The 25,983-nt window shown below is 40.4% G+C and overlaps 1 non-coding gene across 1 annotated transcript; it reads left to right on the plus strand.

Annotated features, from left to right (window-relative positions):
• Nucleotides 1–9,250: 9,250 nt before the first annotated feature.
• LOC148555266 (small nucleolar RNA R71) lies at nt 9,251–9,354 on the plus strand. The gene has a single exon (XR_015886446.1). It is a non-coding gene; the product is annotated as a small nucleolar RNA R71 (small nucleolar RNA).
• The last annotated feature ends 16,629 nt before the right edge of the window (nt 9,355–25,983 follow it).

Here is a 25,983-nt window from a genome sequence, read left to right on the forward strand (position 1 = left end):
CAATGAATGGGTGCAGTTGCACATTTTCTATGAAGGCCTTTCGTATGAATCAAAGAAGGCAGTAGACCACTCATCCGGGGGATTTCTGAACAAGAAGAAGACCATTGAAGAAGCCATAGATATCATTGAGACTGTAGCTGAGAATGACTATTTCTATGCTTCTGAAAGAGGCAACACTAGAGGAGTGATGGAGCTAAACAATGTGGATGCACTGCTAGCTCAAAATAAGATGATTACCAAGCAATTAGCTGACCTCACCAAGAAGATGGAGAGGAATCAAGTAGCAGCAATCACCACTTCAGCAGCAACCCAAGAAGGAGTGAATGAAGAAGCAGAGGGTGATCAGGAACAATCCAACTACATTGGGAATTCACCTACGCAGCACCATGACCCATACTCCAAAACATATAATCCTGGTTGGAAGAACCACCCAAACTTTGGGTGGAGAAATCAACAAGATCAAGGCCAAGATCAGAGACGCCACAACCCCAGCAACAATGCAACTCACCAACATTCCACACAGAGATCATATCAGCACCCACCTAACAACACACCTCAACATCCATACCAAAGTCAAAATGGCCCTTCTCATCCTTCCAATCTCAACTCTCCATCATCGGAAGAAAGACTATCAAGGATTGAGACTCTACTTGAAGGCATATGCAAGGAGATTCAAGATAACAAGGTGTTCAAAGAGGAGGTGCGAGCCAATATCAAGAATCAGAGAGACACCATCAAGAAGCTGGAATTTCAAGTGGGATACCTATCTGAGAAGATTCCCAAACCTACTGATAGCTTCCCAAGTGACACAGAGAAAAATCCAAGAGGTGAAGCAAAGAAAGTCAGATGGGAAGATTACAAGATGGTTACTATAAGTGATAAGGAGACTGAGGAAGAGCTGAACAGAACATCAGAACAATCTGAAGATTCATCTGCAGAAAAGCAGGAAGAGAATCCTCAGGAAACCACAATTACGCAGAAAGAGTTGCTGAGGCTCTATGCACCCTTTCCCCAATTACTAAATGGTGGTGTAGAGAAGAGAATATACTCAAGGTTTCTTGACATATTTGCATCCCTCCATGTGAATATACCATTCATCAAGGCTCTCCAACAAATGCCCTCATACATCAAGTATATGAAGGAGCTGCTGACCAGGAAAAGCTCACTCAAGGGAGGACAAACCATAGTGATGAACAAGGAGTGTGATGCACATAAACTAGTTATGCTACGATTTAGGAAATTGCACGATCGGCAAAATTCCTTCCGGCAAGTGCACCGGTTATCGTCAAGTAAAACTCACAATAGAGTGAGGTCGAATCCCACAAGGATTGGTTGAGTGAGCAATTCGGATTAGAAGTGTGTTCTAGTTGAGCGGAATCAAGATTGAGATGAGTATTGCGGAATGTAAAATTGGCGGGAAAAGTAAATGACAAGAAATTGAAATGGCGGAATCTTAAATTGCATGAATTAAAGAGCAGAAACTAAATTGCTGAAATTAAAAGGGAATGGGGGTGATTGCATGAATTGAGTTGCAGAATGTAAAGAGAAAGTGGAAATCAGAAATGGGGAATTCATTGGGTTTTAGGAGATATTGAGATCTCCGAATCAAAACATGTTTATCTCTTCCTCAACCAATGCGTTCATTGAATTTTGCTTGGCAATCTTATATGATTGGATCCCAATCCCTTGGCTCACCAATTCTCTCTAAAGACAAACAAATTCCCAATCCCTTGGTTTAAATGTTCATAAGAAGAGATGATGCTCGATCACTGATTATACCACACAGTTTCATGAACCACAATTTGGTAGGATTACATGTCACAATATCCATCCAAACCCCAATCCAATTCACTGTGAGAAAGCTTCTCTAGCATGAATCCTCCATTCCTTTCCCAAGGTTCCGAAGGATTCCAATTATGGGTAGTTTCTTTCCCAAGACAACTACCCAATGGAATTAGATCGAGAAGCTTTCTAACAAAATTCAAGAGAAAAGATTGAAGAAGAAGATAAACTATTATTGATTCATTGAATTACAATAGAGCTCCCTAACCCAATGAAAGGGGGTTTAGTGAGTCATAGCTCTGAATTCAATTACAAAGATATGAAAACTAGCTCCTAGTGAAGGTAAAAGTCCCTTCTAACTTAAATTCTATCCTATTTATACACTTTCTATATTGAGCTTCTGTTGTGTTTCTTGGGCTTTGAGGCCTCTCCCTGCTTTCCTTTTGCCTTGGGTTTATGATCCATAATCTTGATGAGGCTGCTGGTCCAAATTCTGTAACATTCATTGAGCCAACTTAGTGATAATCAAATAATGGCACATGACTCAATAAATTGAAATTTCAGACTCATCAATCCTTCAGGCCCAATCCCATAAACCATGATATTTAATTGGGTTTCATACCAGAATAAGTTTAAGTTAATGTTTGTGCTCAAATACTAACTTAAACCACAATATCTTTGGTCCAGAAACCTTTTCCAAGAGTGGCGTTTAAGTTGCAGTTTAAGCTTAAACTGCAGCTTAAACGCCAGACACTTCCAGTGAGGCCTTTTGTAGAAGCACGTTTAAGCTTTAGTTTAAGGTTAAACTGAAGCTTAAACGTGGAAATGGAAGAAGGCAGCCCTGGAGAGTCATGTAGTCGAACACGTTTAAGCTCCAGTTTGAGGTCAAACTGAAGCTTAAACGTGGATATAGGAAGGGCAGCCCTGGAGGTCGAACACGTTTAACCTCCAGTTTAAGGTCAAACTGGAGGTTAAACGTGGAAATGGAAGGAGGCATCCTGGAGGTCGAACACGTTTAACCTCCAGTTTAAGGTTAAACTGGAGGTTAAACGTGGAAGCTTAGAAGGGTAGCCCTGGAGGTGTCGAACACGTTTAAGCTCCAGTTTGAGGTCAAACTGGAGCTTAAACGTGGAAATGGAGAGAGCAACCCTGGAGGAGAAAACTTGGTCGAACACGTTTAAGCTCCAGTTTGAGGTCAAACTGGAGCTTAAACGTGGAAATGGCTCCCTGGTGCTTTTCCCATTCTGGCGTTTAACCTCCAGTTTAAGGTTAAACTGGAGGTTAAACGTGGAACTCCTTCCTGAGTGGCATTATCATTCTGGCGTTTAACCTCCAGTTTGAGGTCAAACTGGAACTTAAACTTCACATTTGATATTCAAGCTTCCTTTATTGATTTTGTTGCTTCCTTGCTTAGCCTCTTCTTCCCTGAAATCATCCAAACAATTGCATCAAAGTCTTGCAAAATTTCATGAGAAATCTTCCATTCATAGCATTCAAGTAATATAACTAAAACTCATGGAATTTGCATTAAAATCATACTGTTTGGATGGTTTATTGATTTGTTCTTCATTTAACCATTTTTGGTTACTTTAAGCTCAAGAAAATGCATAAAACAACTAAAACTAACAGAAAAATGCTAGTGAAACTAGCCTAAGATGCCTTGGCATCACAACACCAAACTTAATACTTGCTTGTCCCTAAGCAAGTCCTGAGTTATTTGAGAAGAAAGTATGAAACAGAAAGCAATTACATTGGCTATATTAGCAGGCATTTGAAGTTCATCAGAAGGGTTTTATGCAGAAAGTTGCAGCATCACTTTTTCATACTTATCAGGTAAGATTATCACTTTTTCATTGCATCCATCAAACACTGCTATGGCCTCATGTTATTCTTATGTCCTTGGCACCTTTCTCTTCTTTGTTTTTCTTTTCTTTTTCTTAGAGCTTCTTTTGCTCCTTGTTTGCTTAGTGTCATGTGCTGTACAAGCCTTTGGCATTTTCTTTTTCTTATCAGTGCACTACACATATCCACTTTAGGCACTTTAGTTCACATTTCTTCTTGAGACATTGGTGCCCAGCACCTCTTTGTGTGACTAAATGTTTTGTATTTAGGTTGCTCTTGATAATGGACTTTTGGTTGATAATCCCGGGTTAGTTAACCCAAGTTACCAAGTGTTGAAACACTCCTCAGAACCTATTCATCCAAGCATATCCTTAATACATAAACACCACAGGCATTTGTCTCAGAAGTTCAAACCATTGGTACCTAGCTTATTTTCTCAATTTTTTGCTTTTTGGTTGCCCTTTTTCAGTGGCTTTTTCTTCTTCTTTTTCTTTCTTTTTCATGGCCAAAGACATTTATTCATCAAGATCCATAGACAGTCTTCAATTTCTACACAAAGAATGATAATTCTACACTCTAATTCCAGTGATCTGACTAAACAATCAAGCATGCATACCACCACTTAATTCTACTTGATTTGTCACTAATTTAGCCAAGTTACTTTTGTTCAAACTTTTCTTTTATTTTTGGAAACAGAACAAGCATGGCAAGCACTCGTTTAAGAAGGTGAAGTTATATCCAAACATCTAGGCATTCACTTTATTCAAAGCAACAAACAGACACTCATACTAAAAAAAAAAAAAAAACTCCACATAACACTTAAATGACTTATGATGAAAGAAAGCTCATAAAGACAATCCACCAATGATCATTTGATTATTAAGGAACGAGACCACCTCTTATTTATTGCTTGGTTCTTCTTAATTCTTGGGATCCTGCTTCTTCTTGCTTCCTGCCTCTTTTTGACCACTTGTGCTTCCTTTGTCTTTTCTTATGAGCTTTTTCCAGAATCCAGCCTTTTTCATCGTTTCTTCCACTCCTTTTTCAAGGATCATTGCCTTGTTTATTTCTCCTTCTTTCCTCCCTTTGAAATACTCATCAAAAGCTGGGAATGCTGGGTCCATCTTGTGTAGATGTTCCCCTATGTAGTTAAGCTTGATTTGTGAACTGATGTTGTAATCAGCTTGGACTGAGTATCTTGCATTCTGTAAAGTGGTGGCTTCCTTGATTGCCAAGACATTGGCATCTTGGTGTTGGCATATGTGGCTGAAGGATTCCTGTAAGTGTAAATTCTATTCCCTTTGCAGATCGAAGAATCTTGATTCAAAGTTCCTTTGCATATCCATCATTTTTAGGTGAAAGTCCTCTTGTCTCTCCTGAGACCTCATGTATTGTTGAGACATTCCTTCCATGATTTCCTGCATTCTGCTCATATCCATGGGGTCTCTGGGAATTCGTTGTCTTCTTTCTGGAATTGCTTGCTCTTCTTGCTCTTCTTCTCTGTCTTCTCCTTCCTGTCTTTCTTGTTCTGCTTCTTGCTCGGCTTCCACTTGTTGCCCTTCTTCATTTCTTCTTCTTGTATGTCTTGGAGGAGTTGGGCCAAGAGTCATTCTGTACGCAGTTATGGCCAATCCAGGATATAGCCAATTAGGCCTTTCATCCTCAAGTGGTACTTGGGCATCGATGCATAGTCTAATGATAGTGCTAGGGAAGTGGAGCCAGGATTCAGGGTCACTTTTCTCACTAAACTCTTGTATCTGTTCAGCAATGAGTTTATGAACTTTGATCTCCCCTCCCACCATAATGCAATGTAGCAAGATGGCTCTTTTAGGGACTATTTCTGAAGAGTTTGCAGTGGGTAGGATGGATCTCCTAACTATTGCATACCACCCTTTAGCTTCAGGTGTTAGGTCTCCCCTTCTCAAGACTCTTGGAGCCCCTCTTGTTTTTCTCACCCATTCAGCTCTGATGGCACAAAGGTCTTCAGCAATAGTTGCATAGTCAGGTTCTCCTATCATCCTTTCTTCATAACTTGCTTGGCTGAAATGTATGTTTTTCAGGCCAAGGGTTTTCATGATTGCTTTGGGACTGAAGTCAACTTCCACCCCTCTCACATAGCTTTTGTATGTGGGTTTCTTGGTTGGATCCTCTCTTACTGCATTTGCATAAAACTCTTTCACCAAGTTGATGTTGATTTTAGTGATTGGCTTAGTCAGGAGCTCCCACTTCCTCTTTTTGATCTTTTCCCAAACACCTGGGAACTCATCCTTTTCAAGGTCAAAGGGAACCTCAGCTAGTACCGTTTTAGGTCTCATCCATTCGGCTTGAATCTCATGGAAAACTGATCTGTATCTCCATGCATCGAATTCCCTGTTTTCCTCCATTGGCTGCTTGTCTTTTCTCCTTTTGTGGCTAGATGAAGCTGCCATTGGTTCTTTAGTTTTGGTAAGTGACAAGCTAAAGTTGACAAGGTGAAGCAAGAAGTGTTGTTGGAAGTGTGGGGAGGTTGTTTTCGGCAAGAGATAGTTTATGCTATGATGAAGGAAATGTGCATGAAGGAGATTTGGTGGTGTTGAACTTGTTCCCCAAGTGGTTCTTTATAGTGCCCGTAAGTGCAAAATGGACGGCTAGGGTGATTTGTGAAGGGTGGCTTGATGGTAAATATATGAATTAGGGAGAAGGACGAATTGCTTTTCATTTTCTTGGAAGTATTCTGGGTGCATTAGGTTGTACATGTAGCTATCTTTTCTTGCAGAACTTCCTTTTCCCATGTGTTAGTTTCAAAGACTTGTGAATTTTCTTTTTGACCAAGCATCGTACCTCCCTTTGTCTTTTTCCTCCATTTTTGTCTTTTCTTTTGTACCTGCACAAACAAACAAATTTGCTATCATTTTTCGGTCCATGTGAATTATGAATAGTACTTGCACATGTAAATCAATGATTGTCTTTATGAGCTTATAGCCGTGACTTCTACATGTATGCACACTTATTATTTGGACACCAAACTTAGTGTTTGGTCAAGTCTCCTGATGACATGAAATCCATATTGGTTGTCCTTAATGAATGTGCTTAATTCTAATAAATCATAGTCACCTTGGCTCTTTGATTCTAAACAAATTTACTACCCTAAGTAATTGAAACCAAAGCATTAAAACATGCGAATGGTGTACTTGTCATGAATTTCGAAATCCAGAGGAACTTCGTGCTTTTCATGAACCGTGTTCAAAGAGGAACACCAAACTTAATCTTTGGTTGTGCACTAAAAATTGAATGCATTTTGAATAAAATTTGGGGTGCCTTCAGGCACACCAAACTTAGAGGCAATTTGCATTTTACATGCAATGTTTAGTGCACTCTTTCAGCAGTTGTCCTGAGGATTCAAGTTCATGCATAAGAAACCATGCTTTATTAGATGCACAACAAAACAAAAAAAGTAAGGGTATTAAAACATGGGTTGCCTCCCATGAAGCGCTTCTTTCACGTCACTAGCTTGACGGTTGTCCCTTGTTAGGGTGGATTGTAGTGCTTGACGTCTTCTCCTCTCACTATGAAAACGTCCCCACTTGATTCATTCATGACCTCTAAATGTTCCATAGAAAGAACTTTCCTGATTGTGAACACTTGAGGGAGCTGGGAAGGAATGGTTTTGAGGCCAGATGGGATTGGCAGATAATGACTTGATATTACGTTATCTCCCGGAGAAAAACTTTCAGTGGGAATTTTCTTGTTTCTCCACCCTCTTGGCAATCTCCCTATCACTCTTCCCTTTCTCTTGAGGATTTCTTCATTGACCCTTATGTCAGGAGGATCCTTCTGATCTGTTTCCACTGATTCTTGTGGCTTTAACTCTTGCAACTCTTGTTTGCCTTCCAAGGACTGTTTTAGAGTTTCAGCTGCTGGATTACTTTCCTCCAAACACAGATGGCTACTATCATCCTTAGGCTTTTCAGGTTCTGGTTCAGGCGCAGATGCAGGTTTGAAAACTTTGAAAATGAGCTGTTCATCATGTATTCTCAGAATTAGCTCTCCTTGTTCTACATCTATGAGCGCTCTAGTAGTGGCTAGAAATGGTCTGCCCAGAATGATAGGGTGTAAGTAGCTTTCCTCCATGTCCACAATGACAAAGTCTGTGGGGAAGTAATAATCCCCCACTTTCACCAGCACATTTTCAACTACCCCTTCAGCTTGCTTCTGAGTTTTGTCAGCCAGTTGTATGATTACATCAGTGGATCTCACCTCATTCAGTTGTAGCCTCTTCATAAGAGTTAGAGGCATCACATTTATGCTAGCTCCTAGATCACAGAATCCTCTGTCAATTTTTGTTTCCCCTATGATGCAAGGGATATGAAAACTTCCTGGGTCCGTTTTCTTAGAGAGTGTGTCCTTCTTGATGAGAGCACTGCATTCTTTGTTCATTGTTACCGTTTGTCCTCCCTTCAAAACTCTTTTCTTGCTTAACAATTCCTTTAAATACTTGATGTGTGTAGGCATTTGATGGAGAATCTCAAGAAAGGGAATATTGACATGGAGAGAGTTAAATGTCTCTAAAAACCTTGAATAGGTTTTCCCTTTTTCACCTCCTCCTAACCTCTGAGGAAATGGTGCTTTTGGTTGGTATATTTCCAGCATGCCTTTTTGCAGTTCCTTGGCTTGCTCAGTTCCACTTTCCTGCTTAACTTCTTCCACACCTTCCTTCAAGATTTATGGCTCCTGCTCTGAGGGCCTGATTCCTTCTTCTTCTGAAACTTCCTTCAATATGGTGATGGCCTTGCATTCTTCCCATCTCACTCTCTTTTGTTCCCCTTTAGGATTCTTTTCTGTGTCACTAGGGAACACTGCAGTTGATTTGACGGCCTGTTGAGATAGCTCTCCTACTTGAGACTCCATCCTCTTGAGTTTTTCACCATGGTTTCTTAAGGTAGCTCTCACATCATCCCTGAAGCTTTTCAATTCGGTTATGTCTTGACTCATGGTTGCCATCATTCCTTCTATCTGGTTTAATTGATCTTGAAATTGTTGGTTCGGATTAAGTTGGGTAGGTTGATTATTTTGGCCATGATATGATGGTTGGGGGTAAGTGTTTTGTGTGGCTTGGTATGATCTTTGGTTGGAGTTTTGGTATGTGGAATTGTTATGTTGGTTGTGGTTGTAAGGTTTGTGGTTTTGTGGTTGGGTTTGTTGGTTCCCCCACCCAAAGTTTGGGTGGTTTCTCCAGCCTGGGTTGTAAGTGTTGGAATGTGGATCATATGATTGCCTTTGTTGGTTTCCCACATAGTTGGCCTCTTTCCAATCACCTCCTTCAATGCTTACTTCCTCTTGATCTTGTGTGTGTATTGCAGCCACTTGCTTTGTTTCTAATTGCCTGGTAAGCTCTGCTAGTTGTTTGGCAAACACCTTGTTTTGGGCTAGAATTGTATCAACATGGTTCAGCTCCATGACTCCCTTAGTGTTGTGCCTCTCTGATGCATAGTAGTACTCATTCTCAGCCACTGTCTCAATCACTTCAATGGCTTCTTCCACAGTCTTTTTCCTGTTCAATGAACCTCCTGATGAATGGTCTACAGCCTTCCTTGATTCATAAGATAGTCCATCATAGAAGATATGCAATTGCACCCAATCATGGAACATGTCTGGTGGGCATTTCCTTGTCAAGTCCTTGAATCTCTCCCATGCCTCGTAGAGAGTTTCACCATCTTGTTGTCTAAAAGTTTGAACCTCAGATCGAAGCCTATTGACCTTTTGTGGGGGGTAGAAACGTGCCAGAAACTTGCTTTCCACCTCATCCCATGTTGTTAGACTCCCCCTTGGGAATGATTCCAGCCACTTAGCTGCTTTGTCCCTAAGTGAAAATGGGAACAAAAGCAGTTTATAGGCATCTTCCTGGACTCCATTGGACTTCACAGTGTCACAAATTCTCAGGAATTTTGTGAGATGTTGGTTGGGATCTTCATTAGCACTTCCACCAAATGAACAATGATTCTCCACAAGTGATATTAGCTGTGGTTTGAGTTCAAAGTTGTTGGCCTGAATGGGTGGTTTCTGGATGCTGCTACCACAATTCCCAGAGGTTGGGTTTATGTATGAACTAAGAACCCTCCTCTCAGGAATGGCATTGTTTTCATCAGCTCTCTCATGGTTGTGAACTTCTCTATCCATGTTGAGATCTAGAGCTTCCTCAAAATTGTCCTCAGATTCTCCTTCAGATTCCTCTTCTCCCACTACTCTCTTCCCTCTTGCTTCCCTTCTCAGTCTATGAAAGGTCCTCTCTGGTTCGGTATATGGAGGAGTTGATGTCTCTCCTCTCCTACCTGTCATACAAGAACACAGCACAGGCACAAACAAGTGAAATACTCTTGGTTAATGGAAGAGTATGGTTAGAGCAATTGAGGAATTAATTCAAACAGTTAGTGAGTCAGTGAGTTAGTTGCTTGAATTTAAAGGCATAAAGAAAGAAAGCATGTAACCGAGTGCAGAAATTAAAATTCAACAAGTAACTTGAACAGAATTAACAAAGCAAGAAAAATTGCTCAATCTAGTTAACTTCCAATTTGAGAATTGTCAATCGAAAACCAATCCCCGGCAACGGCGCCATAAACTTGATGCACATAAACTAGTTATGCTACGATTTAGGAAATTGCACGATCGGCAAAATTCCTTCCGGCAAGTGCACCGGTTATCGTCAAGTAAAACTCACAATAGAGTGAGGTCGAATCCCACAAGGATTGGTTGAGTGAGCAATTCGGATTAGAAGTGTGTTCTAGTTGAGCGGAATCAAGATTGAGATGAGTATTGCGGAATGTAAAATTGGCGGGAAAAGTAAATGACAAGAAATTGAAATGGCGGAATCTTAAATTGCATGAATTAAAGAGCAGAAACTAAATTGCTGAAATTAAAAGGGAATGGGGGTGATTGCATGAATTGAGTTGCAGAATGTAAAGAGAAAGTGGAAATCAGAAATGGGGAATTCATTGGGTTATAGGAGATATTGAGATCTCCGAATCAAAACATGTTTATCTCTTCCTCAACCAATGCGTTCATTGAATTTTGCTTGGCAATCTTATATGATTGGATCCCAATCCCTTGGCTCACCAATTCTCTCTAAAGACAAACAAATTCCCAATCCCTTGGTTTAAATGTTCATAAGAAGAGATGATGCTCGATCACTGATTATACCACACAGTTTTATGAACCACAATTTGGTAGGATTACATGTCATAATATCCATCCAAACCCCAATCCAATTCACTGTGAGAAAGCTTCTCTAGCATGAATCCTCCATTCCTTTCCCAAGGTTCCGAAGGATTCCAATTATGGGTAGTTTCTTTCCCAAGACAACTACCCAATGGAATTAGATCGAGAAGCTTTCTAACAAAATTCAAGAGAAAAGATTGAAGAAGAAGATAAACTATTATTGATTCATTGAATTACAATAGAGCTCCCTAACCCAATGAAAGGGGGTTTAGTGAGTCATAGCTCTGAATTCAATTACAAAGATATGAAAACTAGCTCCTAGTGAAGGTAAAAGTCCCTTCTAACTTAAATTCTATCCTATTTATACACTTTCTATATTGAGCTTCTGTTGTGTTTCTTGGGCTTTGAGGCCTCTCCCTGCTTTCCTTTTGCCTTGGGTTTATGATCCATAATCTTGATGAGACTGCTGGTCCAAATTCTGTAACATTCATTGAGCCAACTTAGTGATAATCAAATAATGGCACATGACTCAATAAATTGAAATTTCAGACTCATCAATCCTTCAGGCCCAATCCCATAAACCATGATATTTAATTGGGTTTCATACCAGAATAAGTTTAAGTTAATGTTTGTGCTCAAATACTAACTTAAACCACAATATCTTTGGTCCAGAAACCTTTTCCAAGAGTGGCGTTTAAGTTGCAGTTTAAGCTTAAACTGCAGCTTAAACGCCAGACACTTCCAGTGAGGCCTTTTGTAGAAGCACGTTTAAGCTTTAGTTTAAGGTTAAACTGAAGCTTAAACGTGGAAATGGAAGAAGGCAGCCCTGGAGAGTCATGTAGTCGAACACGTTTAAGCTCCAGTTTGAGGTCAAACTGAAGCTTAAACGTGGATATAGGAAGGGCAGCCCTGGAGGTCGAACACGTTTAACCTCCAGTTTAAGGTCAAACTGGAGGTTAAACGTGGAAATGGAAGGAGGCATCCTGGAGGTCGAACACGTTTAACCTCCAGTTTAAGGTTAAACTGGAGGTTAAACGTGGAAGCTTAGAAGGGTAGCCCTGGAGGTGTCGAACACGTTTAAGCTCCAGTTTGAGGTCAAACTGGAGCTTAAACGTGGAAATGGAGAGAGCAACCCTGGAGGAGAAAACTTGGTCGAACACGTTTAAGCTCCAGTTTGAGGTCAAACTGGAGCTTAAACGTGGAAATGGCTCCCTGGTGCTTTTCCCATTCTGGCGTTTAACCTCCAGTTTAAGGTTAAACTGGAGGTTAAACGTGGAACTCCTTCCTGGGTGGCATTATCATTCTGGCGTTTAACCTCCAGTTTGAGGTCAAACTGGAACTTAAACTTCACATTTGATATTCAAGCTTCCTTTATTGATTTTGTTGCTTCCTTGCTTAGCCTCTTCTTCCCTGAAATCATCCAAACAATTGCATCAAAGTCTTGCAAAATTTCATGAGAAATCTTCCATTCATAGCATTCAAGTAATATAACTAAAACTCATGGAATTTGCATTAAAATCATACTGTTTGGATGGTTTATTGCTTTGTTCTTCATTTAACCATTTTTGGTTACTTTAAGCTCAAGAAAATGCATAAAACAACTAAAACTAACAGAAAAATGCTAGTGAAACTAGCCTAAGATGCCTTGGCATCAGAGTGCAGTGCTCTCATTCAACCAGAGCTGCCTACAAAAAGGAAGGACCAGTGAGTTTTCACATCCTCTGTGCGATAAGAAAAATAATGTTTGACAAAGGACTCTGTGATCTGGGAGCAAGCATCAACTTAATGCCTTTATCCCGTATGAAGAGGCTGCAAATCAATGAGCTGATGCCCACAGACATAGTCATCAGGCTGGCGGACAAAACTCAAAAACAAGCAATTAGAGTGGTTGAAAACGTGCTGGTGAAGGTTGGGAACTACTTCCTTCCCACAGACTTTGTCATGCTGGAAATGGAAGAAAGTCACCTTCACCCAATCATATTGGGAAGACCATTCTTAGCTACAGCCAGAGCGCTCATAGATGTGGAGCGAGGAGAGCTAATACTGAAGATACATGACGAACAACTCACCTTCAACGTCTTCAAACCCTCACAAAAAGCAAGTCAGGAAGGCAAGAAACTAAGGCCAGAGCATGACAGAGCAATGGTGGGAGAAAAAAGCATTGAAGCACAAGCTGTACACCCTGGAAGACCTTTGAGTGATGAACAAGAGAATCAGTAGCTATCACAGCTAAAGAAAACTCAAGTGGAGCCAAAACTACCAGAATCATATGAGACCAGCAACAAAATCTCCCTAGGGAAAGAGACCACAAAGAGCAAGATAACAGCAAAAGAAACAAAGAAGAAAGTACCAAGGAGATGGAGGAATAAAAAGATCCCTACAGAAGATTTCTCTCCAGGGGATAAAGTGATCTCAGCTTACTTCCTAGATATCCCACCTCATCTCCCCACCATCCCATCTCAGTTACCTAAGGTTTTCACCATCAACAAAGTTCTCTCCCTAGAACATGTGGAGATCATTGATGAAGCCAATGGATATAGGTTTACTGCAAGAGGGGAAGATCTAAAGCATTACCAACCACCATGACAAAGGCAGAATGTCAAGCTAGTGACGCTTAAGAAGCGCTTCATGGGAGGCAACCCATGTTTTACATGCTTTTAAAAGTAGTTAATAAAGCAAGGTTCAGGGATTTCAACTCAACTTGACATGCACTTGAATGAATCCTTTTGTGCAACATATAGTGAGGAACAAGTTTGGTGTTCAAGGCATACTAAGAGAACATAAATGTAACCCATATCATGTCACTCTTAGGGGCCTTGAACAAATCTTTTACACCACATGGCACCAAAATAAGTTTGGTGTTGCCAATGTTGCATACATGGATGTTGAGTTAGTCAATTGGTGTGCACTCATGAACAGCACTTAGTAGTTAGAAACAAAAACTTTAAAAAGTAGTTATTCTTTTAATTTTGCCACCACTTTCCACAAGTTTTCTTTTAATCACATTTCTTTTATTTTGTAGGAGAATTGATGGGGCAATTGAAGGATTCGGGCACCACAAAAAGAGAAGACTATATACGTGTCTTCAAGGGGATTGCATTGGAAATTGTTGCCATGCAACATTGGAAGGAGAACAAGCTTGGAAACTGAACCAACACTATCATAAAGTTGATGATCCTTGTGCTCATCCCATGCTAAACCCCATCCGTCCATCACACAACCATCCCATCAATCTACACCTTTCATTCACTCATCACTTTCCTATGTAAGTGAGTCCTAGTCCGTACTTCCCTTTACATTCCAGCAACCACTTCTTTAAACTTCTCACTCTCGAAGTACAACTCTCCAAGCCACACCCTATCTGAACCTAACCAAATTCCACCACTTATCCACAACCCCTCAACACTTTCACACATCAACTCTTACTCATGGCATCATCAAGCTCTAAAAGAAGAAAGGGGAAGGCGCCTATGGAGCAATGCCCCTTTGATGAAAAGAAGTTTAGAACTTTTTACCATGCACTTCAATTTGGATGGATGGCTGATAAGGAGATCATATATGAGCTAGGCTTTCAAGTCAAGAAAACTGAGTGCCCCGAAATCACAGAGAAGGTAGAAAAGAGAAGATGGGAGCTCCTCACCGATCCAGTCACCGCGAGGATAAATGCAACGCTCGTAAGAGAGTTTTACGCAATTCGGCTGGAATTGACATAGAGGGAGACATCCTCATTGAAGAGGACAAGCCCATCACCAAGAAAAGGATGGATCAAACAAGAGATCATGGATCTCAACAAGAGAATGAGGAAATTCCTCACCATGAAATCCCTGAGATGCCTCAGGGGATGCACTTTCCTCCACAAAACTATTGGGAGCAAATCAACACCTCCCTAGGAGAATTAAGCTCCAACATGGGACAACTAAGGATGGAGCACCAAGAGCACTCTATTATTCTACATGAGATTAGAGAAGATCAAAGAGCTATGAGGGAGGAGCAACAAAGACAAGGAAGAGACATAGAGGAGCTCAAGAGCACCATTGGTTCTTCAAGAAGAAGAAGACGCCACCATCACTAAGGTAGACCCGTTCCTTAATCTCCTTGTTCTTATTTTTCTGTTTTTCATTTACTATGCTTTATATTTTATTTATGTTTGTGTCTTATTACATGATCATTAGTGTTTAAGTGTCTATGTCTTAAAGATATGAATGTCCTATGAATCCATCACCTCTCTTAAATGAAAAATGCTTTTAAAAACAAAAGAACAAGAAGTACATAATTTCGAATTCATCCTTGAAACTAGTTTAATTATTTTGATGTGGTGACAATACTTTTTGTTTTCTGAATGAATGCTTGAACAGTGCATATGTCTTTTGATATTGTTGTTTATGAATGTTAAATATGTTGGCTCTTGAAAGAATGATGAAAAGGAGAAATGTTATTTGATGATCTGAAAAATCATAAAAATAATTCTTAAAGCAAAAAAAAGCAGTGAATAGAGAAAAGCTTGCGAAAAAAAAGAGAAAGAAAAAGAAAAAGCAAGCAGAAAAAGCCAAAAGCTCTTTAAACCAAAAGGCAAGAGCAAAAAGCCAATAGCCCTTAAAACCAAAAGGCAAGGGTAATAAAAAGGATCCAAGGCTTTGAGCATCAGTGGATAGGAGGGCCCACAAGGAATAAAATCCTGGCCTAAGCGGCTAAACCAAGCTATCCCTAACCATGTGCTTGTGGCGTGAAGGTGTCAAGCCAAAAGCTTGAGACTGAGCGGTTAAAGTCGAGGTCCAAAGCAAAAAATAAAATAAAAAAGAGTGTGCTTAAAAACCCTGGACACCTCTAATTGGGGACTTTAGCAAAGCTGAGTCACAATCTGAAAAGGTTCACCCAGTTATGTGTCTATGGTATTTATGTATCCGGTGGTAATACTGGAAAACAAAGTGCTTAGGGCCACGGCCAAGACTCATAAAGTAGCTGTGTTCAAGAATCAACATACTGAACTAGGAGAATCAATAACACTATTTGAATTCTGAGTTCCCATAGATGCCAATCATTCTGAACTTCAATGGATAAAGTGAGATGCCAAAACTATTCAAAAGGCAAAAAGCTACTAGTCCCGCTCATCTAGTTGGAGCTAAGTTTCATTGATATTTTGGAATTTATAGTATATTCTCTTCTTTTTATCCTATTTGATTTTCAGTTGCTTGGGGACAAGCAACAATTTAAGTTTGGTGTTGTGATGAGCGGATAATTTATACGCTTTTTGGCATTGTTTTTACATAGTTTTTAGTATGATTTAGTTAGTTTTCAGTATATTTCTATTAGTTTTTAAATAAAAATCACATTTCTGGACTTTACTATGAGTTTGTGTGTTTTTCTGTGATTTCAGGAATTTTCTGGCTGAAATTGAGGGACTTGAGCAAAAATCTTATTAAGAGGCTAAAGAAGGACTGCAGATGCTGTTGGATTCTGACCTCCCTGCACTCAAAGTGGATTTTCTGGAGCTACATGAGTCCAAATGGCACGCTCTTAATTGCGTTGGAAATTAGACATCCAGTTTCCAATAATATATAATAGTCTATACTTTGCTCGAGTTTAGACAACGCAAACTGGCATTTAACGCCAGCTTTCTGCCCTATTCTGGAGTTAAACGCCAGAAACAGGTTGCAAATCAGAGTTAAACGCCAGAAACAGGTTACAACCTGGCGTTTAACTCCAAAAAGAGTCTCTACACATGAAAGCTCAATGCTCAGCCCAAACACACACCAAGTGGGCCCGGAAGTGGATTTCTGCATCATTTACTCATTTTTGTAAACCCTATTAACTAGTTTAGTATAAATAGGACTTTTTACTATTGTATTTATATCTCTAGATGTTTAGTTCTTAGATCATGGAGGCTGGCCATTCAGCCATGCCTAGACCTTGTTCTTATGTATTTTCAACGGTAGAGTTTCTACACACCATAGATTAAGGTGTGGAGCTCTATTGTTCCTCATGAATTAATGCAAAGTACTATTGTTTTTCTATTCAACTCAAGCCTATTTCTTCTCTAAGATATTCATTCGCACACAAGAACATGATGAATGTGATGATTATGTGACGCTCATCACCATTCTCACTTATGAACGTGTGCCTGACAAACACTTCCATTCTACATGAAAGCAAGCTTGAATGCATATCTCTTAGCCTCCTGATTTACGATCAGAGTCTTCGTGGTATAGGCTAGAATTATTGGCGGCCATTCTTGAGATCCGGAAGGTCTAAACCTTGTCTATGGTATTCTGAGTAGGATCTGGGAAGGGATGGCTGTGACGAGCTTAAAACTCGCGAGTGCTGGGCATAGTGACAGACGCAAAAGGATTACTGAATCCTATTCCAGTATGATCGAGAACCGACAGATGATTAGCCGTGCGGTGACAACGCATTTTGGACAATTTTCACTGAGAGGACGGGATGTAGCCATTGACAACGGTGATGCCCTACATAAAGCTTGCCATAGAAAGGAGTATGAATGATTGGATGAAGACAGTAGGAAAGCAGAGGTTCAGAAGGAACAAAAGCATCTCCATACGCTTATCTGAAATTCTCACCAATAAATTGCATAAGTATCTCTATCCCATTTTATATTTTAATTATATTTTAACTATCAATTCACCATAACTATTTGAATCCGCCTGACTGAGATTTGCAAGATGACCATAGCTTGCTTCAAGCCGACAATCTCCGTGGGATCGACCCTTACTCACGTAAGGTTTATTACTTGGATGACCCAGTGCACTTGCTGGTTAGTTGTGCGAAGTTGTGACAAAGAACTAAGATTATGAACATGCGTATAAAGTTTTTAGCGCTGTTACCAAGGAATGAACGATCACGATTTCATGCACCACTCTTCTTTAACAACCTCCATCTCTTGACAAACTTCTTCTATTTCCATCTCTTATTCACCGACTTCATCCAAATCATATTCATTGCTCAAAATATATTTCAGAGGTTGTGTGGTGCACGAATTATGAATTACACTTTTCACTACTCGTACCACTGACCAGCAAGTGCACTGGGTCGTCCAAGTAATACCTCACGTGAGTAAGGGTCGAATCCCACGGAGATTGTTGGTTTGAAGCAATCTATGGTTATCTTGTAAATCTTAGCCAGGAAGTCAATTATGTTTATCAATTGAATTGCGAATAAACAAGAGAGCATGGATTAAAGGTTACTTGTTATGCAGTAATGGAGAATATGTTGGAGTTTTGGAGATGCTTTGTCTTCTGAATCTCTGCTTTCCTCTGTCTTCTTATTCACGCATGCACGTCCTCCTATGGCAAGCTGTATGTAGGGGTTCACCGTCGTCAATGGCTACATCCCATCCTCTCAGTGAAGAATATGCTCACATGCTCTGTCACAGCACGGCTAATCATCTGTCGGTTCTCGATCATACTGGAATAGGATTCTTCGTCCTTTTGCGTCTGTCACTAACGCCCAGCACTCGCGAGTTTGAAGCTCGTCACGGTCATTCAATCATTGAATCCTACTCGGAATACCACAGACAAGGTTTAGACTTTCCGGATTCTCATGAATGCCGCCATCAGTTCTAGCTTATACCACGAAGATTCTGATTAAGAGATCTAAGAGATACTCATTCAATCGGATATAGAACGGAGGTGGTTGTCAGGCACACGTTCATGGTTTGAGGGAGGTGATGAGTGTCACAGATCATCACCTCCATCACAGTTAAGCGCGAATGAACATCTTAGATAGGAACAAGCATGTTTGAATGGAAAACAGAAATACTTGCATTAATTCATCGAGACACAGCAGAGCTCCTCACCCCCAACAATGGGGTTTAGAGACTCATGCCATCAAAGAGTATAAGGTTTTGATCTAAAATGTCATGAGATACAAAATAAGTCTCTAAAAGTTGTTTAAATACTAAACTAGTAGCCTAGGTTTACAGAAAATGAGTAAACTATAGCAGATGGTATAGAGATCCACTTATGGGGCCCACTTGGTGTGTGCTGGGGCTGAGATTTAGGCAATTCACGTGCATAAGGCCATTTTGGGCGTTCAACGCCAGGTTTGGATCCATTTCTGGCGTTGAACTCCAAATTATAATCCTTTTCTGGCGCTGGACGCCAGAATTGGGCAGAGAACTGGCGTTGAACGCCAGTTTACGTCGTCTATCCTTGAGCAAAGTATGGACTATTATATATTGCTGGAAAGCTCTGGATGTCTGCTTTCCAACGCAATTGGAAGCAAGTTCGAGTTCTGTAGCTCTAGCAAATCCACTTTGAGTGTAGGGAGGTCAGAATCCAATAGCATCAACAGTCCTTTTTCAGCCTGAATCAGATTTTTGCTCAGCTCCCTCAATTTCAGCCAGAAAAATACCTGAAATTACAGAAAAATACACAACTCATAGTAAAGTCTAGAAATATGAATTTTTCTTAAAAACTAATGAAAATAAACTAAAAACTAACTAAAACATACTAAAAACTATATGAAATTAACCCCAAAAAGCGTATAAAATATCCTCTCATCACAACACCAAACTTAAACTGTTGCTTGTCCTCAAGAAAATAGACAAATAAAATAGAAGACTAATAGGTTGAGAAGCAATAATATCTCAGAGTTTTTTGAGTGAAGCTCAGATTCTAATTAGATGAGCGGGACTAGCAGCTTTTTGCTTCCGAACAGTTTTGGCATTTCACTTTATCCATTGAAGCCCAGAGTGATTGGCATCTATAAGAACTTAGAATTCAGGTAGTGTTATTGATTCTCCTATTTCAGTATGATGATTCTTGAACACAGCTATTTCATGAGTCTTGGCCGTGGCCCTAAGCACTTTGTTTTCCAGTATTACCACCGGATACATAAATGCCACAGACACATAATTGGGTGAACCCATTGGATTGTGACTCAGCTTTGCTAAAGTCCCCAATTAGAGGTGTCCAGAGTTCTTAAGCACACTCTTCTTTCTGCTTTGGACCTTGACTTTAACCGCTCAGTCTCAAGTTTTCACTTGACACCTTCACGCCACAAGCACATGGTTAGGGACAGCTTGGTTTAGCCGCTTAGGCCAGGATTTTATTCCCTTAGGCCCTCCTATCCACTGATGCTCAAAGCCTTGGGATCCTTTTTATTGCCCTTGCCTTTTGGTTTTAAGGGCTATTGGCTTTTTGCTCTTGCCTTTTGGTTTTAAGAGCTTTGGCTTTTTCTGCTTGCTTTCTCTCTCTTCTTCTTTTTTTTTTTCTGCAAGCTTTGTTCTATGCTGCTTTTTCTTGCTTCAAGAATCATTTTTATGATTTTTTCAGATTATCAATAACATGTCTCATGTTCATCATTCTTTCAAGAGCCAACATATTTAACAGTCTTAAACAACAAATTCAAAAGATATATGCACTGTTCAAGCATTCATTCAGAAGACAGAAAGCATTGCCACCACATGTAACTAATTAGAATTTCTCTTATTAAAAACTCGAAATTTTATTGCCTCTTATTCAAAAGATCTACTATTTTATTCATGTTTGATGATGATGAGAAAAATAAACTATAGCTTAATTGGAGATAAAATCAAAATAGATACTAATTACTACTATATGACTCCTAAGGTGAACTTTTATAATGACACTATCACAGAGTTAAAGCAGAAATTGGAATTTAACAACCTTTGTTCTGGGAAATGGGTGTTCTTCTGATCCGTGGGGTGCTTGATTCTTCAAGAGAAAACTTCTGGCGCTTAAATTCCCTTAAGTCACGCCCTTGCTCCTCTTGTTCTTTAAACATATAGGTCAGCATTTGACTGTGTTCCTTCTGTTCTTTTATTATTTGCTCCATAGCTTCCCGTATCTTGGTGACAGACGTCTCAAGATACTCCCAGTATTCAGATTGAGGGATTTCTGGAAGAAATTCCTGTGCTTTCTTCTTGGTGGGATCCTCCTGCGCTTGTTGTTTTTCCATTGATGCTTTGGTGATTGGTTTCTCAACTGAGATATACTCAGTTATTCCCATTCTTACTCCGGCATCCTTGCATAGCAGAGAAATCACGCTTGGATAAGCCAACCTGGCATCTTTAGAATTTTTGTTAGCAATTTTGTAGAATTCAGCTGAGATCAGCTGATGAACCTCCACTTCCTTTCCCATCATGATGCAATGGATCATCACTGCTCTTTTAACTGTGACTTCAGAACGGTTGCTAGTAGGCAACAGAGAATGCCCAATGAAGTCCAGCCATCCTCTGGCGACTGGTTTGAGATCCTCTCTCTTGAGTTGATTTGGGACACCCTTTGTGTTGGTGGTCCACCTGGCTCCAGGGATACATATGTCCTCTAGAATCTTATCCAGGCCCTTGTCTGTTCTCATCATTCTCCTGTTGAAGGAGTCTGGATCATCTTTCAGCTGAGGTAGCTTTAAGATCTCTCTGATCTTATCAGGGATGGTATGAACAATCTTTCCTCTGACCATGGTCCGATATTCATAGAAAGTAGTTCCAGATAGTTTTTGCTTGTCAGTCTGCCACATATTAGCATAGAACTCCTGGATCATATTCCTTCCCACTTTCGTTTCAGGATTAGCTAGGACTTCCCAGTTCCTGATTCGAATTTGCTCCTGGATCTCCGGATATTCATCTTCTTTCAGATCGAATCTAACTTCTGGGATCACTGATCTCAGACCCATTATTTTGTTATAATGGTCTGAATGTTCTTTAGATAAGAACTTTCCTTGATTCCAAAGTGGTTTTGGAACGCTCTCTTTCTTGCCTCTTGGAGTGGGTTGTTTTCCTTTGGGAGCCATGATCTTAGTGATCGCGGATAAACACACCAAACTTAGAGGTTTGCTTGTCCTCAAGCAAAAGAAAAGAAAGGAGAGGGATAGAAGGAGAGCTAGGTGCAATTGTTGATGGGAGGGGAAGGAGGCTAAACTCAAATTTATAGGGAGGGGGTGGGTTTTCGAAAAAAGAGATAAAGATATGATAAAAAGATTTATTTGGAAAAGATAAGATAGAAGATATGATAAGAGAAGATATAGTTTAAAATTGAGAGGATATGAAAGATTTTTGAAAAAGATAGATTTAGATTTTGAAAAAAAAAAAGATAAATTGGAGGTTTTGAAAAAGATATTGATGAGTTGAAAAGATAGATTTGTAAAAAAAAATTTTGAAAAGAGTTGGATTGAATTTGCAAAGAGGGCTTGTGCTTATGGATTAAAATACATTTGATATTTTTAAGGTAGGGTTTTTAGAAATTATGGAATTTAGAAATCAGGGTTCTTAACATGTTTATGTAAGAAATCATGAATTGAAGTATGAAAATCAAGATTTAGAATGAAAAAATTTGAAGAAGAATGAGTTTTGTCTCCTCCCTGCCATCCTGGCGTTTGAACGCCCAAACACTGCCTGTTTTGGGCGTTCAACGCCCAAATGCTGCTCTCCCGGGCATTCAACGCCCAACTGCTGCCATTACTGGCGTTCAACGCCCAGTGGGTGCCCATTTCTGGCGTTGAACGCCCAGATTGCTACCATTACTAGCGTTTTCTTGCCAGCGAGCTTTTTTTCTCTGTTTTGTATGCCAAGTCCTTCTGTAACTCTGTGGACTTATACAAATGATTCCTCACCTTAGTGTCAGTGAACTTTATATAAACAAATAAAAATAAAAATAGGACAAAATGCTTAGAGGATTGTTGCCCCATGGCTGGGTTGCCTCCCAGCAAGCGCTTCTTTATTGTCTTTAGCTGGACCTTGCTGAGCTTTTAATCTAGCTTCAGCCTTGAGCACTCTTGCTCAATGTTGCCTTCAAGATAGTGCTTGGTTCTCTGTCTATTGACAATGAACTTCTTATCAGAATCAATATCTTGAAGCTCCACATAACCATATGGTGATACACTTGTAATCACGTATGGTCCCCTCCACCGGGATTTCAGTTTCCCGGGGAATAGCCTGAGTCTAGAGTTGAACAACAGAACCTTCTGTCCTGGTTCAAAGATTCTAGAAGACAGCTTTCTGTCATGCCACTTTTTTTATTTCTCTTTATAAAGCTTGGCATTTTCGAAAGCTGTGAATCTGAATTCCTCTAGCTCATTTAGCTGGAGCAATCGTTTTTCTCCTGCTAATTTGGCATCAAAGTTTAGGAATCTGGTTGTCCAGTAGGCCTTATGTTCCAGTTCCACGGGCAGATGACATGCCTTACCATACACGAGTTGGTATGGAGAGGTCCCTATAGGGGTCTTGAATGCTGTTCTGTAAGCCCACAGAGCATCATCCAAGCTCCATGCCCAATCCTTTCTACGGGTATTTACTGTCCGTTCCAGGATTCTCTTTAATTCTCTGTTAGAGACTTCAGCCTGCCCATTAGTTTATGGATGATATGGAGTAGCCACCTTGTGGCGAATCCCATACCGAACCATGGCAGAGTAAAGCTGTTTATTGCAGAAGTGAGTGCCCCCGTCACTGATTAGTACTCTAGGGACACCGAACCTGCTAAAGATATGTTTCTGGAGGAACTTCAGCACCGTTTTAGTATCATTGATGGGAGTGGCAATGGCCTCAACCCATTTTGATACATAATCAACTGCCACCAGAATATAAGTGTTTGAGTATGATGGTGGGAAAGGTCCCATGAAGTCAATTCCCCATACATCAAACAACTCAATCTCCAAGATTCCTTGTTGAGGCATGGCGTAACCATGAGGCAGATTGCCAGCTCTTTGGCAACTGTCACAGTTACGTACAAACTCTTGGGAATCTTTATAGAGTGTGGGCCAATAGAAGCCACATTGGAGGACCTTGGTGGCTGTTCGCTCACCTTCGAAATGGCCTCCATATTGTGATCCATGGCAATGCCATAGTATCCTCTGTGCTTCTTCTCTAGGCACACACCTACGGATTATTCCGTCTGCACATCTCTTAAAGAGATAGGGTTCATCCCACAAGTAGTACTTTGCATCAGTAATTAATTTCTTCTTTTGTATCCTGTTGTACTCCTTGGGTATGAACCTTGCAGCTTTATAGTTTGCAATATCGGCAAACCATGGTGTTTCCTGAATGGCAAATAAATGCTCATCCGGAAAAGTCTCAGAGATCTCAAGAGAGGGGAGGGGCGTCCCTTCTACTGGCTTTATCCGGGACAGATGATCAGCCACTTGGTTCTCTGTCCCTTTTCTGTCTCTTATTTCTATATCAAACTCTTGCAGAAGCAACACCCATCTGATGAGCCTGGGTTTTGAATCCTGCTTTGTGAGTATATATTTAAGAGTAGCATGATCAGTATACACAATCACTTTTGATCCTACTAAGTATGATCTGAACTTGTCAATGGCGTAAACCACTGCAAGTAATTCTTTTTCTGTGGTTGTGTAATTTTTCTGGGCATCATTTAAAACGCGACTAGCATAATAAATGACATGCAGAAGCTTGTCATGCCTCTGTCCCAATACTGCACCAATGGCGTGATCACTGGCATCACACATTAGCTCAAATGGTAACGTCCAGTCTGGTGCAGAAATGACTGGTGCTGTAACCAGCTTAGCTTTCAGCGTTTTAAACGCCTGCAGGCACTCTATGTCAAACACAAATGGCGTGTCTGCAGCTAGCAGATTGCTTAGAGGTTTTGCGATTTTTGAAAAATCCTTTATAAACCTCCTATAGAATCCTGCATGCCCTAGAAAGCTTCTGATTGCCTTAACATTGGCAGGTGGTGGTAATTTTTCAATTACCTCTATTTTTGCTTGATCTACCTCTATTCCCTTGTTTGAGATTTTATGCCCAAGGACAATCCCCTCAGTCACCATGAAGTGACATTTTTCCCAGTTTAATACTAGGTTGGTCTCTTGGCATCTTTTCAGAACAAGTTTCAGGTGATCAAGACAGGAGCTGAATGAGTCTCCATATACTGAGAAGTCATCCATGAAGACTTCCAGAAATTTTTCCACCATATCAGAGAAAATAGAGAGCATGCATCTCTGGAAGGTTGCAGGCGCATTACATAGCCCAAATGGCATCCTTCTATAAGCAAACACTCCAGATGGACATGTGAATGCTGTTTTCTCTTGATCCTGGGGATCTACTGCAATCTGGTTATAGCCTGAGTAGCCATCCAAAAAGCAGTAATAATCATGACCTGCTAGTCTTTCTAGCATCTGGTCTATGAATGGTAAAGGAAAATGATCCTTTCTGGTGGCTGTATTGAGCCTTCTGTAGTCAATACACATGCGCCACCCTGTAACTGTTCTTGTAGGAACCAGTTCATTTTTTTCATTATGAATCACTGTCATGCCTCCCTTTTTTGGGACGACTTGGACAGGGCTCACCCAGGGGCTATCAGAAATAGGATAAATAATCCCAGCCTCTAGTAGTTTGGTGACCTCTTTCTGCACCACTTCTTTCATGGCTGGATTTAGCCGCCTCTGTGGTTGAACCACTGGTTTGGCATTATCCTCCAATAAGATTTTGTGCATGCATCTAGCTGGGCTTATGCCCTTAAGGTCACCTATGGACCACCCAAGAGCTGTCTTGTGTGTCCTTAGCACTTGAATCAGTGCTTCCTCTTCCTGTGAATTTAAGGCAGAGCTTATGATCACTGGAAAGTGTCACCTTCTCCCAGAAATGCATATTTCAAGGATGGTGGTAGTGGCTTGAGCTCGGGTTTAGGAGGTTTTTCTTCTTCCAGAAGAAATTTCAGAGGCTCTTTCATGTCCTCTGAATCCTCTAAATCAGGCTGAACATCTTTAAAGATGTTTTCCAACTCTGATTCAAGACTCTCAGCCATGTTGATCTCTTCTACCAAAGAGTCGATAAGATCAACTTTCATGCAGTCTTTTGATGTGTCTGGATGCTGCATGGCCTTGACAGCGTTTAACTTGAATTCATCATCATTGACTCTCAGGGTTATTTCCCCCTATTGGACGTCAATGAGGGATCGTTCAGTTGCTAGGAAGGGTCTTCCTAGAATGAGAGTAGCACTCTTGTGCTCCTCCATTTCCAGCACAACAAAGTCAGTGGGAAAGGCGAATGGCCCAACTCTGACAATCATGTCTTCAATCACGCCTGATGGGTATTTAGTGGAACCATCAGCAAGTTGGAGACATATCCGGGTTGGTTTAACTTCTTCAGTTAAGCCAAGCTTTCTGATAGTGGATGCAGGTATTAGGTTGATGCTTGCCCCAAGATCGCATAAAGCTGTCTTGGTGCAATTACCT

Source organism: Arachis ipaensis, chromosome B6 (assembly GCF_059453495.1).
Source record: "Arachis ipaensis isolate K30076 ecotype BB chromosome B6, ASM5945349v1, whole genome shotgun sequence".
In the NCBI taxonomy this organism is placed as follows: domain Eukaryota; kingdom Viridiplantae; phylum Streptophyta; class Magnoliopsida; order Fabales; family Fabaceae; genus Arachis; species Arachis ipaensis.